This window comes from Dasypus novemcinctus, chromosome 30, assembly GCF_030445035.2.
Source record: "Dasypus novemcinctus isolate mDasNov1 chromosome 30, mDasNov1.1.hap2, whole genome shotgun sequence".
In the NCBI taxonomy this organism is placed as follows: Eukaryota; Metazoa; Chordata; class Mammalia; order Cingulata; family Dasypodidae; genus Dasypus; species Dasypus novemcinctus.
The window spans coordinates 19612155-19625894 of NC_080702.1; the positions used below are offsets into that span (position 1 = coordinate 19612155).

Genomic DNA, 13740 nt, shown 5'->3' on the forward strand with positions numbered 1-13740 from the left:
TTATTGCTTGATCAAGTGTCATGATAGGTACAAGCCATTTATAATTTCATATAAAAATGGTTTGTCTATAGCATTCAGGGTTCAGATAAAAATAAGTTCAATATTGTCCAGAAAGTGCTATAAATTAAAAAGATGTTCTCTTCCTAGAAGTTGTGGTTGTCATTTTGTTGCCGTAGCTAGAAGCTTCATGCTCATTTTCACCCTTTCAGAAGATGATTTCATTTCCTCCAGCTCAATGCATTCCTGTTCCACTAAGCTGGTAACAGATTCAGCTTTTAGACCAAGCTAAGTCTGGTTTTGTCTGGACAAGTGAGATATTTAGGTTGTCTTCAGCAGCAAAACAGGCTTTGTCAGAAAAAGCAGCTGTGGAAATGAAGGTGAAGATATAGCTAACAAGAAGATTTGCTGAGTGTTGGAAACAAAAGTAGAATGAAAAGCTGACATGCATATCTATTAAAAACAAATAAAAGCTATTCATAATATATTGTTTGAAAATATGCTCTAATATATGCTGACTAGATAGTTGATTTATTAAGGAATTATTATTTTAGTTGCAAAAATCATATTGAGGCTATTTTAAATAGTTCTTATCTTTAGAAACATACACTAAGTATTTATGGTTCCTGTGGACAATACCAAGTAAATTTGAGGTAAAGAACCGTTAGCATTCTAAATTGGTAAGGCACACATTAGGGGGAGCCAAGGGGATGATGGGGAGATCTATTCCAGATGAATCCCTAAACAAGCATCCTGGCTTATGCCAAAGAGAGACCAGAGGAAATACGCTGATGGACAGAAACCTGGAGAATTATCCTAAAGCCAGTAGTGATTTTCATCTCTCTGTGTGGTGAATAAACAAATATTTCACATAAAAGTATGGCTGGAAACACTTTCTGGTTAAGATAAAGCAATTGACCTCTCCCAGCACAGTTAGACCTTAGAGGAGAACACATCAAAGTTCCACCAACAGTGAAGAGGATTTTCCACTCTGGCACAGATGCCATTGACAGACATGGACTCTCCATTCTAGGCTATATACACTTAGAAATTTAAAACCTGACATTCCTGTGTCACCTATTGGTTGGAAAACACTCTTCCATGGGTCTCTAGCAGGTCACAATGGATTACTGGCAAGAAATAAACGTTGTGAGTAGCAAATAACATTCAAAAGTGAAGTATAATAGACTAGAAGAGGATAGAGCAATATGGAATAGAACATAAAAACAAAGAAAACATTGAAGCTTATTTAAGGAAAGTATTTGTAAAATTTTGCTTCCATTGCATATATGTGGGTGGGTACATAGATACTGAATCAGTACATGTATTTCTTACTATGGATTTTGACCCTGGATTGTGATCAAAACCATTTGCAGTCTACTCTTTTAGTCTTTACCTTGCAATATTTAAAGTTCATATTGTAAACCAGAGAAAAACCAAGTATGGTTGTTGATTTAGAAAGGACACAGATCTTTAGTGATCCTCATTAAAGTAATAAATTAACAACAATATTTAATCACTATATAATATTTATTATTTCCAGGTCATGTTTGCATGTACAAACTCATTTAATTATCATGACAACCCTATAAGTTAGGTACTATTATTAATTTGCAGATAAGAAACCTGAAGTGAAGAGATGAAAAACAACTCTCTTAAAATCTCACAGCTAATGAGGTAGTGGGTTGGGACAAGATTCAAAGAGAGAAACTCTGCTCTTTAAAGCAGCTCAGTCTGGGTCCCTGGGCAAGTTTGCATCACATCTGGAGAATAAAGGTGAAATAATTTCTGGGGCTGGTGGGTGGGAATTATTTTGTTGATTTCTTAGAATAAGATCAAATGACTCCAAGATTGTGTAGTTTTCAAGACAACAGACTTTCTTTCTTAGAGGAGGGGTAACGGATGGATGGTTTTCATATTGAATGGCAGCTCTAATCTTCTGGCAGTGATATGAAGACATAAAGATGGTGGGGAAAGGCATGGCAAGAGACCAGGGGTCACAGCGCTTGCAGCTACTCCTTCATCAGTCCTTCCAACCATTCAATAAATCTTAGAGGGGCCATTTGGGGCTGGCATTTTCCTAAGCTCACCAATGGACAAAAGAAACAAAGTTGTCCTAGTAGAGCTTACAGCCAAATGGGGAAAGACAGACAATAAAGAAAACATACAAATATACCTACAATAAACTCTCAGGCAGTAATAAGATGATCTGAAGGGAAATAAGGCAGAGTGGAAACCGAGATGACACTAACAAGAGCTGGGAGTGGAATTTTCCCTCCAGATGTCTTGGAAGGGCTCTGTGATGATGATAGCACGGGTAAACTAAGCAGCTTTGTGGGTGCTTGTGATCATCAAGAAAAAGCCCATTACCTATCTATTTGGAGTCCTGAATTGCATTAAGTCTAGAAGGATAGGATGCCAGCAAGATACCACTGGGGGGATAGAACAGGGTGGGAGACTTCTTTCTTTTTCTACTTTGTGCCTTGCAATGTTTTTTAAATCTTTTACAGCACTTATATCAAAAGCATATGATTCAGACATTAAAACAGTTCATTTATTTATGATACGTGTACACACTGTCTCAAGGCATGAACTATTTGAAGTAACACTCTGTAGTCCCATCCAGGTCTGTTGGGAGCATTACGTGAGTATGTATTTGCTAGTCTAGTTTCACTGTGGCTACTAGATAAGATGTTTGGAGAGTTAGGTACAAATTCTATGCGACACCAGCCAATTCTGGCCCGGCAGTGCAGTGACCTATAGATCACAAACTAAAGGACACAGAATCATCTGTTGTGTCTTGTCTCATGTGGTTGCCCTGGAAACAAGGTGATGCCCACATGCTCATCCAGAGGATGTGCAGTGGTCTCAAGGTCAGAAATTAGGAAGATGAGACACAGGGAATGAACTTAGTGCAGACCCAGCCAATAAACTGGGTAACGCAGATATCATGTGTTGCTGTTATCATGTCAGGAGAAGATGCTGCAAGATGCCTCTGGGCTGCAAAATTCCTAAGGTTTTTCAACAGTGATGTGGACTTGGGGGGTGAAGGCTGGAGGAACTTATCATCTTCCTGCTCATTCAAGATGGACAAAGATACCAGAGAGCTGGCTTCATTGCACCACAGAGACTTCAGTCTTGATTATCAGGAACTTCTTAAAAGCTCTGCAGCTCGAGCAGGAGGAAATGTGCCTTGGAAACACAGACAGATGGGGGAGTTCAGTAATTTGATCCTTGCTATTGCAGCTATGAGTTTAGACTTTTCTCTCTTTCTAGTCTGTTTCCTTCTATTTGATTTATGGTTGTTTTTTAGGAGGTACATAAAAGAATTGATACTAGCAAAAATGAAGTTACAAGGTCAGTTTTAAGAGGAAATAGTAATGTCTTTAAAATTCTAGAATAAGGTAACTGAAAAATTGTCTCTCCAGCCAGGTAGCACGACAGATGGTAAAATTTTTTTTTTTGTTCTTGCTTTTTTTGATAGCTAGTCATCATTTTAGACATGATTGAAGTTTGGACAAATGGCCAGGTTAATGCATATAGTAGGAAACTATTAATCACTGGAAACTCATCTCATTATATATTAAGGAATCTTGGTTTTTAATCCAGTGTTGGTTATTTTAAGAACTTTCTTCAATACTTAAAAAATAAATCACACATGGGTGAGAGTATAAGTTGGCAGTCTTTTAAAAGGATGTTAGCAAGATGTATCAAAGTATGAATGAGTGTATTCACCCTTTGAATCACAGTTTCACTTTAAAGAAAGCCTCCTGAGGAAAGAGGCTTGGTGGAGCTCTGCCTCACCAGCAAGCAAACTCTTCTGATTCTGGAACCCAAAGCTCCTTCAGGAAAGTCCACCCTCACTCCCAGTCCATCTATATTCCAGGCCTAAGACAAATTGTACCTGTCATCTCCCTGTTTGCTCTGATTGGTTCAGGGAGGAAAGGAAATGACTGTATCAGCCATACCTAAAATGCTTTGGGAGAATATAGAGAAAACCTAAGTTTTCTTTTAACCACACATTTTTAATAGGAATACACGAAGTTGAAGAGCTGGGATTCACTACAAAGAAAGAGTCTTGCTTAGGCTTAAGACTAATTAGTGCACAGTAGAGTTGAGAGAACATCACTCCATGCCCTGCTAGGATGTCAACTCTGGAGAAAAACAGACTCTGTTTTGGTCAATACTGGATCTCCACTATACAGAAAAGTCTCTTGCCTGCAGTGGATGCTGAATCAAAAGTGATTGATGAAAATATGAACAGAGAGATGGTCGGAATTGATGGATGCAACCCAGCCTGAAGCCAGAATCCCTGGATTTTTAAGTTATGTGTGGGAATCCATTCTTTTAACTTTCTTAAGCCAATTTGAGTTGGACATCCAACACATTCAATGAGTAGGCACTCAGGGTATAGAAAAGCAAGACCGGAAGGAAAAATATTATATGATTTATAGTGGTCAATTTTTAAATGGCAGGATTTCAGTATCTTCCAATATTCTATAACTGAGTATCTTTATGACAAAGGATTAATAAAAAAACAATGTTTTGCCTAGACTTCAATCCAGTCCCACAATAAAGTTATAAATAAAAATGTATTTAAAACAATTACCCTATTTAACTTTATTAAGCTAATAAAATGCTAATACACAAACAACAGCAAAACCCTATACAAAAGATGAAAAATGGGAAGTAAGTGTAGCTCAGTGGTTGAGTACTCCCATGTATGAGGTCCAGGGTTCAATTCCTGGTACATCATTAAAAAAAAATGATGACCTATCTGGAACCTTGGATGTTGATGGCTTTGTAACATGACAAGGTGATCGTAGCATTTTACTTGGACTTCAAAATGGCAGGAGTGATAATCCATCATTGATCTATGGCATGAGTTTTGTAAATTTTGTGGATTGATTCTTTCACATTGCTTTGAGATGTCATTAGCTACAAAGTCAAGGACTGCATCCTATTTTATTCCTCCACCTCCATTTTGCTATCCTTTCCCCACTCATCAGCAGCTCACACTATGCTTGTTAAACACCTGCCTCCAATTACTCTAATCCTTTGTCCAGGTCAAGCAAAACTTCAGAGTACTCCAAGGGCAACACTTCCAGTGTATTACTCAATTCTACTAGCTCCCCCAGGGCCCTGTTGGAAGATCTTTTGAATGGCAGGGCAGTAGAGGAAGCCCCATCTAATTCCAAGGTAAACTTGCCTTTACAACCTTTACTTTCTGGTTTTCTCTTTTTCCATTAAATTCAGATATGTAAATCTGACCATTACTTTATAGATGATATGTACAATCTCCTTGGTGGAGACTGTGTTCACTTGGCATCTCTTTTGACCTCCTGATCCCTGTTTCAAAAGGACAATCACAAATGAAAGCATTAGATTATAAGTGAGAGGATAGAAAGTTTTTCCTTAGCATCTGTATTTTCTCCTGTAAGAATTTTTAAAATGCCAACCAAAATGGAGAGATACATCATACAGGAGAAACTCACGCTTTTTCCTCAGGGGTTCCCTCACCTGCATTTTGGTTTCCTTGACTTGATCCTCTTTCCCATCTAGCTTTTCTGCAAACACTCCACAGCAAGTTCTGACCTTTATGTTTTCTTTTCTGCAACTGCAGGTAGCTCCAAGAACAAGCAAAAATGGTACATATTCTCTCATCACACACTTACTGAGGAAAAATCTAGATGATAGCAATGAGTATTCCTTGTTGGCTTTAGTCTAGAGAGAACCTCCCCACAGAGAGAAGCTTCCTGATGTGTGTGTGATTCTCAGTGAGCATGTGTGAGAATGTGTGTCTATTTGTGTGTTTTCCTAGATTTCTCTAAACTAAAAACTTGCTAATTCAGCTTTCTGTGTAAAAATGCCATCTTCATTTCTTCATGGGTATATGTCAAAACTTTATCAAATTATATCCTTTAAATATGTTCAGTTTATTGTATGTCAAATGTACCTCAATAAACTAGGAAAATATCCCATTACCCTTCAGGAAAATGTTCACAGGACTCTGAATGGATAAAATTGTGTTAGAGAACTCCTCTTACTAGGATTTGATAATAAATTTTCATTTAATAATAAATATTACCTCCAAGTAAGCCTTTATAGTCTGATCATGGTATTTCGATTGGTCATGATAAAAGGAAAGCAGCATATCTGTCTTTTTCAAAACATATGAGACATGAAAGGATTGAGAAGGTGAATGAATTTTTCAGAGTTTCACATCTAGTGATTAGGGAACCATATTCTGGAGATATTAAGTGCTTTGACTCCAAATTCTATACACTTTGTTCACATCTCTTTAACCTGGTGGGATCTCTGATCTATGAGTTTGGCAACATTTGTGATTTCAGTTCTTCTTACTGAACACCACACTGCCAGGGCATCTTGCATGTAGTTATTATCCATTTTTCAAAAGCCCAACAGCCATTTGTGCTAGTAGCTATGACATGGACAATGTGGAAAGAACATTTTCATCCTCACAATACACTTTCCTGGGCAGCAGCTCTGAGCCTGCCATTGGTCTTTTCATTGAACTCATCTAATGCAGAGTATTTCCAGAACAGTCAGAATTTCAGGGTGATAAGTTTGGAGGTAAGAACTTTAAAGGTGCATCACAATGGGGAAGTAAATAATTAAAAGGGGATTCTTTCTCCACCTCACTCATTTGCAAACCATTATAATGTTTTATTGAAGGCCTCTGATTCTACAGAGTCCAAGGATGGTCTAAGAATCCATGGTGATCTTGGGTAGCCAGCAAGCCATCAAGTAGAGAAGGGAGGGGTGGGTATGCCATAGTCTCCAAAAACGTTCTTGCAGATGTTTGTGTTCCTAAAGATTGGCTTGTGGATCAGAGGTACAATTCTACCAGCAGTAATGAAAATGACAATCCAGGTAGTTAATATCACTCAAGATAGGATCCAATGAGAATGGGTTATCAGGAACAGTCTGGTAACACTGCTACTTTAGCAACTGAAGAAGGGAAATCAGAAAGTAATAGGAATATACATGGAGGTCTGCTTCATTCTTTTCATATTTAATAACAATAGTAAGAAGTATTACGATCATGCCCTTTGATTGTACTGTGTTTGCAATCATTTTTCCTTGCTATGCTATTTAAGATTAACTTTCTCATAAGACCAATTGCGACGGCTTGCTCGGTCGGTAGAGGTGGGGTCTGGCTGCAGACGAGGGGTCGGTCCAGCTCTGGATGAGGGGTCGGTCCCGCTTGGGACGAGGGGTTGGTCCCACCTGGGACGAGGGGTCGGTCCGGCAGCAGACGAGGGATCGGTCTCACAGGGGTTGCGCGGTTCGGCTGACAGGGTCGTCCAGCGAAGCCGGCGATGAAGGGGTCGCCCAGAGAAGCAGGCGACGAACTGGGGACAAGGGAGGCCAGGCCCTTGTCGGGGGCTCTCAGGACTGGAGGGCGCACGGCAGAAGAACTACCGCGGAGACAAGGTAAACACGCAAGTCCACTTTATTGAGGGAGAGGCAACAGTTTTATAGGGGCTGGGCAAGGCTGATTGGTCAAAGCCATGCCCTGTTCTGATTGGTTGCCGGCAAAATGTCAGTGGGCGGTACTGGACGGGGGAGTGGTGGTGATTAGGGATTGGCTGTCATTGTTGCTGGGGGAAGGGGCAGGGTTTAGGGATTGGTGGCTGCTGTTGCTGGGGTGGAGGGCAGACTGAGTTTCCTGCCCACGCCTGGCTGTTGCTGCTGTCAGGGGGAGGGAAAAGGGCAGGCTGGATTTTTCCACCCTCGCCTGGCCGTTGCTGCTGTCGGGGGAGGGGAAAAGGGCAGACTGGATTTTCCCACCCACGCCTGGCTGTTGCTGCTGTCGGGGGAGGGGAAAAGGGCAGACTGGAATTTTCCGCCCTGCGCCTGCGCAGGGAGAAAGAAGGCATCGTGCGGTGCTACCCGGGAGGAGGGGCGGCCGCGGAAGCATGGCTGCCGAGAAGGGGAGACCCGAGGGCACTCTGCGCCCATGCCGAGCTTCCTTCAGGGGTGGCGGTGAGTCCGACCAGCCACCCTATTATGGGGGCAGCGGCTTGGCCTGCCGCAGCCGCTCCCCCGCCAGGCCAGCAAACCACACTTCAGCCCAAGGGGTGACTGCATTTCCCCCTTCTTTTCAAATAAGGGCCAGGATGGCAGCAGCAACAAGTAGCCGAGGCCCAAGAGGCAGCAAGCAATGAGGGAAGTGGGGCTGAAGAGGGAGGTGAGTATGACAGGGATATAAATGTACAATTTAGGGGGTGGTATCTTGCCGTTGCAAGCAAGGGTGGCCAAAGTCCAATTCTTATTGATCTCGCCGGCTATAAGATCCATCTGTTGTTAAAAGTCCAGGATGACAGCGCGTTGCAGGTAGTTCCTTGGCAGCGAAGACATTGTAGGAGAGGATTACTTTTTCCTGCCAGAGGCTTACTGTCCAATTAAAAGGCTGATGGCTGGGGTTGGTGAGTGCAATGGGGAGTGTGAGGAAAAGAAGGGTGACGTTTTTGGACAAGAGGAGGCTTGGTGAAGTCATTATGGGAGGAAGATAAGGAGTAAAGCATAAAAGAGGATAATAAACAGAAAGGCGATGGAGAGTAGAATTCGTTGGCCGAGGTTCCAATCTTCTGGGACGGTAGCGGCTAGACAGATGGTGGAAAATATTATCAAGAAAGCAAAGGTTATGAGGAAGAAATAAAGTATTAAAGGCTGTGGGGGAAGTGAGAAGATCATTTAGAGGATAGGGTTGAGAATGGTATGTTTAAGACAGAAGCTTTGTGGTTTGTAGGAGACTGCTTTATAAACGAAGGAGAATGAGGGCAGTAAATATAGTAACGATAGATAGGAAGATGACAGTGAGGAGGAGTCTTTGTTTAAGGTTCCAATAATCCGGCGCAACAGTGGCTAGGCCGATAGCGAGGGGTGTTGCTAAATAGACAATGGCTGCAAAGACAAAATAATCTTCTGTTTCCTTAAGAATAACTTTTCTTTAAATACTTAGTAGCATGCAATATTAGAAACCGTTTCCTAAAAGCAAGATGGCAGGGGAGCTTGGTTGCTGTTAATCTTTCCTGTTATAAAATTACCTTTTATCATTATTATCATCAATTCAGTTTTATATATATATATTTAAGAATGACCTTTTGGAATTAGCCATTTAATACCTTAATGTAAACTATTGAAGATAAATTTTATTTTTACAGAATATATTCCCTTACGTAAAGTTATCACAATACCTTTTACACTTGCCGCATGCAAATTAAGTTTTAAGAGTTTATGAAAAATTAGCCATCCTACTTTAGGACAAAATACGTCTTTTTGCAAAACTTATTACATTTCAGTTAGCATTTTTACAAACTTTTAACCTTTTTAATATTCATATAAGTTTTACATTCTTTATATTATCCTGTGAAGAAAAATAAGTTATTCATTTTAATCTAGGCAAGAACTTTTTATGAAGACGTACAGTTAATTTTGTTAATTAAGACTTACAATTTTTTTTTAAATTGTGGATATCTTATTAACATTTAAACTTATGTATTAATATAATAAACTTAAGTATTAATATAAGCGCTTATTTAATTTTTGGCCATTTGAATAGAGCTCTTTTAAAGATTTCTAGTAATTTATATTTACCATCTGGAGGTATCACAATATACATTGACATTGAAAGAACAGACAGACAAACACAGAACAATTACAACACATTAACAGAAATATATAATTTATTTACAGTTGACTTATAACTTTTACTTTCTTGGTATAGCTGCTTTTAAATCCTTTTTTATATAGCATATCATAGATTATACCCTTCAAGATTTTTTCTGGACTTTATGTTGCCTGTAATAAGCCAGGAGGGAATCTTTTACCTTCCTGCTCCACAGCAAAAGTGACCCTATCTATAAGGCGAGTATAGGTGTCTGGGTCCCAGAGCTGACACGTGGTAAGCCACGGATTAAAGGGGAGAAGAAGGTCCCAATATATTTGGAGTTGTTTCAAAGAGATCTTACACCGGTGAGTGTCTAGGAGACCGGCGAGAGCCCGAACTTGTGGGGCTTGCTTAGCAGATAGGATGTTACCCATTGCTAATGGCCTTTTGGAGCCGATAAGAAAAGGGGCCCTTACCTTGAGAGCGCGGCGATGGGAGCCGAGGTGCGCGGTGAGACGAGGGGTCGGAGCTGGTGGGGCTCCGATGGTGGTCGCGGGCCAAGAGAAGGCCCCGATGAGGGGAGGGCGGGACGACGAGCAGTGGAGCAAGGCAAAGGGGAGCAAGCGCAGAGGGGAGGAGGCAGAGGTGAAGGCAGGGGTGGAGGTGCTCAGGCACGCGCTCCTGAGAGTTTTATTGGCGCCTCTTAATCATAGCGGGTCGGTATAAGCCCCCAACATGGAAGGAGAAAGCCATCCAGCGATTCTCCCAGACCGCCCTGGATCGTATGAGGTAGCCAAGACTCAGGTAGCAGCAATGTTGCACGAGAGAAGTCCCAAGGTGAGAAGAGAGGAGGGCGTAGGGCTGTGGTAGGATTACTTCAGACGTGCAAGTGCGCGCTCCCGAGAAATCCAAGGCTCCTCTTAATCATAGCGGGTCGGTATAAGCCCCCGACATGGAAGGAGAAAGCCATCCAGCGATTCTCCCAGACCGCCGTGGATCGTATGAGGTAGCCAAGGCTCAGGTAGCAGCAATGTTGCACGAGAGAAGTCCCAAGGTGAGAAGAGTGGAGGGCGTAGGGCTGTGGTAGGATTACTTCAGACATGCAAGCGCACGCTCCCGAGAAATCCAAGGCTCCTCTTAATCATAGCGGGTCGGTATAAGCCCCCGACATGGAAGGAGAAAGCCATCCAGCGATTCTCCCAGACCGCCATGGATCGTATGAGGTAGCCAAGGCTCAGGTAGCAGCAATGTTGCACGAGAGAAGCCCCACAGTGAGAATGGGGGGGGGCCGCCAGGTTATGGAGTAAGGCTGTGGTGGAGTTGCCTTGCCCCACGTTGGGCGCCAACTGCGACGGCTTGCTCGGTCGGTAGAGGTGGGGTCTGGCTGCGGACGAGGGGTCGGTCCAGCTCTGGACGAGGGGTCGGTCCCGCTTGGGACGAGGGGTCGGTCCGGCAGCAGACAAGGGATCGGTCTCACAGGGGTTGTGCGGTTTGGCTGACGGGGTCGCCCGGCGAAGCCGGCGACGAAGGGGTCGCCTGGAGAAGCAGGCGACGAACTGGGGACAAGGGAGGCCAGGCCCTTGTCGGGGGCTCTCAGGACTGGAGGGCGCATGGCAGAAGAACTACCGCGGAGACAAGGTAAACACGCAAGTCCACTTTATTGAGGGAGAGGCAACAGTTTTATAGGGGCTGGGGAAGGCTGATTGGTCGAAGCCATGCCCTGTTCTGATTGGTTGCCGGCGAAAGGTCAGTGGGCGGTACTGGATGGGGGAGGGGTGGTGGTTAGGGATTGGCTGTCGCTGTTGCTGGGGGAAGGGGCAGGGTTTAGGGATTGGTGGCTGCTGTTGCTGGGGTGGAGGGCAGACTGAGTTTCCCGCCCACGCCTGGCTGTTGCTGCTGTCGGGGGAGGGGAAAAGGGCAGACTGGATTTTTCCACCCACGCCTGGCTGTTGCTGGTGTTGGGGGAGGGGAAAAGGGCAGACTGGAATTTTCCACCCTGTGCCTGCGCAGGGAGAAAGAAGGCATCGTGCGGCGCTACCCGGGAGGAGGGGCGGCCGCAGAAGCATGGCTGCCGAGAAGGGGAGACCCGAGGGCACTCTGCGCCCATGCCGAGCTTCCTTCAGGGGTGGTGGTGAGTCCGACCAGCCACCCTATTATGGGGGCAGCGACTTGGCCTGCCGCCGCCGCTCCCCCGCCGGGCCACCCTTCAGCCCAAGGGGTGACCGCAACCAATCATCAAAGTCTTTGTTTTTACTTGGTTAGCAGCTCTTGGGAATAAAGCACAAGAGATTGTAGACCAGGTTTTGGTGTTGACCTACAATGGAGGGGATCTGGTAGGACACAAGCTCCCCCAGGCCCTCACCTAGACCTGGGACAAAGTTCTTCTACTTAGTGCCAGGTGGTGGTTGAGAATTAGGGCTTCTCCCTCTGCACTCACATGTCTGGTAGCCCTTCATTAATGTTTCATCCTTTCTGTGGATTCCTGACGTAAAGAACATTTGCTCTGGGCTTACACACATGCACCCGGGTCCTGGAGAGGTACCAAAGAAAACATATCCTTGAACATCCTTCTATTTTCTACTTCTCACACAAATCCAAAATCCTGGGATTAGATGAAAACCTGAAATTGCTTCCATTTGAGAGTTCATGGTCCAAAACATTCCAAAGCCTGACTGGGCTTCTGGAGGCCTTATGTGAATGGCCTGCCAGGCTTGCTTCACATACTGGCTCTTACATTCTAGAAGAGCCTTTGGGAAGCAGGGCCAAGTGTTCCCTTCTCCTGTCATATTATTCCCATATTATACTGCCACCCTCTCCAAAACATCAGTTGATTAACCAATCATTCTAACGAAGGACCAACTCTCAGAAGCATGGAGTTGAATCAGGTCTTATTATTCAACTGTTGAATAAGTGTTCTATCCAGCCAACTCTGCCATGCCCCCCCCCCCACAGTCATGCCCTTCCGTGTACCTTTCCTCAATCTTGTCCAGGTACCCATCAATGCTAGTCCTTCAGTGGCTTGATGAAATCCCAGAAGATTCCACTTAAATTTAAATGGCCTGCAGATTCCCTATTCTATCACTTTCAAACTAAATGAATATGGACAAATTATGTTACCTCTAATCTTGCATTCATCCCTCTGATTGGTTCAGAAACCTATAGGGATGTTGTGAGGACAAAGTGTCTCCCATGAGCCTAAAGTCATACCAGTCACAGGACAATCACTTGATTTGTAGGATTGGTGGCCACTGTCATCCACAGGACCTGATTCAACTTAATGCCTCTCAGAGTTGCTCCCTGGTTAAAATAGGTTGGTTAATTGACCAATTGATTTATTGGAGAGGGTGGCAGTATAATATGAGAATAATATGGGAACAAAGATTGTTCCCATATTATAGAACAATATGATTGGTGGAAGCCAACAAGAAGAAAACAAATGGGAAGTAATATGGAGAGAGAAAAGAGGCAGGGAGGTAGTGAGGAAGGAATAAAAGGGAAGAAAGACAATGTCATGTACAGGAAGACATGGAGAGAGCATCTGCTTTCTCAGAGGAACAAGAGGATACAGACATTCCTCGCTGGTCACATTTACAGTATTTGAGAGCTGGGAAAGGGACCCTGGAATCTGAGATCCACTCCTTCACAGCAGAGGTGAAGTGACTGAGGCTCTAGGAGAGGAGTGTGGTGATGAGGACAGAATTATGTCCTGGGATCAGGCCACATCCTGGCATAAACAACAGCAGCTTGAGTTCTGCCCTCAACCCTAAATTTCCCATTTCTTTTCACAAGGTTGCTAGATCACCATTACTGTCCTGGTTCACCAGGAGGCTTACTTCACAGCTTCTGAAGTATCAGACACAGAGAACAACAACTGGCATGTAATTTACTTCCTCTTTCTGACATTTTTATAATCTCTCCCTTTCTTATTCATAAGCTCCTCTTTATAGCTTTTCTCCATTCTATCTGTACCTTATTTTATGATTCTTATTCTGAAAGAACTGGTCTCATCCAGGAAGTTGAGGTCATGGGTACAACAACGTCTATAAATTTCTTTCACCCTCCTTACCTATTTTCTTAGTATTGCCCTGGTTCTAAACATACGTGCA

General features: G+C 43.3%; 1 protein-coding gene across 1 annotated transcript in view; it reads left to right on the forward strand.

Annotated features, from left to right (window-relative positions):
- The window catches only part of LOC131276918 (zinc finger protein 705F-like), a 276256-nt gene that overhangs the window by 217318 nt on the left and 45198 nt on the right, over positions 1–13740 (forward strand). The window lies entirely within an intron of this gene.